The sequence below is a fragment of the Cynara cardunculus genome, assembly GCF_001531365.2.
Source record: "Cynara cardunculus var. scolymus isolate 2C chromosome LG 11, CcrdV1, whole genome shotgun sequence".
Classification (NCBI taxonomy): Eukaryota; Viridiplantae; Streptophyta; class Magnoliopsida; order Asterales; family Asteraceae; genus Cynara; species Cynara cardunculus.
In genome coordinates this window covers 17016866-17018684 of record NC_037538.1, presented here as the reverse complement: position 1 = coordinate 17018684, position 1819 = coordinate 17016866, and positions in this window count along the sequence as shown.

Below are 1819 nucleotides of genomic sequence, written 5' to 3'. Positions count from 1 at the left end.
TAAAACCTTTTTATTGGTGGCCAAGATTGAAAAGAGATATAGCTCGGTATGTGGAACAGTGTCTGACATGTTTACAAGTCAAGATTGAACATCAGAAACCTTATGGAAGCCTTCAATCTTTGGAAATACCTGTATGGAAATGGGATCATATCACCATAGATTTTGTTATGAAGTTACCACGAACTCCAAAAGGGTATGACGCAATTTGGGTAGTTGTGGATCGTTTGTCTAAATATGCTCATTTTCTACCAATAAGAGAGAAATACTCTTTAGAAAAGCTAGCGCAGATTTACATTAAAGAAATTGTTACCAGACACGGTGTTCCCTTGTCTATTATCTCTGATAGAGATAGTCGATTTACTTCAAAGTTCTGGAGAGGATTACAGAAAGCTTTGGGATCTGAAATCCGATTAAGTACATCTTATCATCCGCAGACTGATGGGCAGAGTGAAAGAACTATTCAAACTCTCGAAGATATGTTGAGAAGTTGTATTACTGATTTCGGGGGATCATGGAAAGATCACTTGCCATTAATAGAGTTTGCGTATAACAATAGTTACCATTCCAGTACTCAAGCGGCACCATATGAAGTGTTGTATGGACGTAAATGTCGAACGCCGTTATTTTGGAATGAAGTGGGTGAGAAACAGCTGACATGTCCTGAAATTGTTCAAGAAACTTCTGAAAAGATCGAACAAATCCGTGAAAGAATAAAAACAGTACAAGATCGCCAGAAAAGTTATGTAGATAATCGTCGAAAGCCAATTGAGTTTGATATATGTGATTTTGTAATGTTAAAAGTTTCACCATGGAAGGGTGTTATTAGATTTGGAAAGAAATGAAAGCTCAGTCCAAGGTATGTGGGGCCACTCAAAATATGTAAGCGAATTGGGCCAGTAGCATATCAGTTAGAGCTACCAGAAAAGCTGAGTCTGATTCACAACACTTTTCATGTGTCGAATCTGCGGAAATGTTTGGCTAATCCGAGTCTAGCTATATTGCTGCCAGAAATTCAATTAGACAGTAAGCTGAATTTTATGGAAACACTAGAAGCTGTAATTGACCGAAAGATCAAGTTGTTGAGAAACAAAGAAATAAGTCTGGTGAAAATTCAGTGGAAGTTTCACAAAGGACMGRAARCAACATGGGAATTGGAATCAAAGATGAGATCAGAATACCCATGGCTTTTTGATTAAAGGAATTCTGGGACGGAATTCTTTTAAGGGGTGGATAATGTGATAACTAGATCCTGGTTATTACCCAAGGTAATTAATGTGTGATTATTTGATTAAATGATTTCGTGATAGCATGATAAATTGTTATATTTGATCATGCTGGTATGTGAAAATGTGCATAATATGAAATGCATATGTTATATATATACATAATATATGTATGCATGCATGTGTGTGTGCATGTGTGCATAAGTGTATAATATAGTGTGAATAAGAAAAAGGGGCTGTTAGCCGAATTTCCTGATTTGAAAAGTATAAAAGGAGGGCTTAGCCTCCATATTTTCTTCTTCTTGCCTTTTGAAAAGATTGTATGATTTAAAGAAGAGATTGACCAGATTGCAAGATCAAGCTGATTTCAAGTATTTGATTCCAAAAGATTGATAAGGTGAGTAATGTCTAAAACTCTTTTGCATAAAATTATTATTGGTTTTGTATGAATCTTGTTTATTTTAGAAAGAAATCAGTCTTTTGTTCTAAGTGTTTTATCCGGGTATTAAACCGGACAAGGCTTGTCCGGATTGTTTTAAATCGGACAAGGCTTAAACGATGTATTGTCCGGATTGTTTTAAATCGGACAAGGCTTA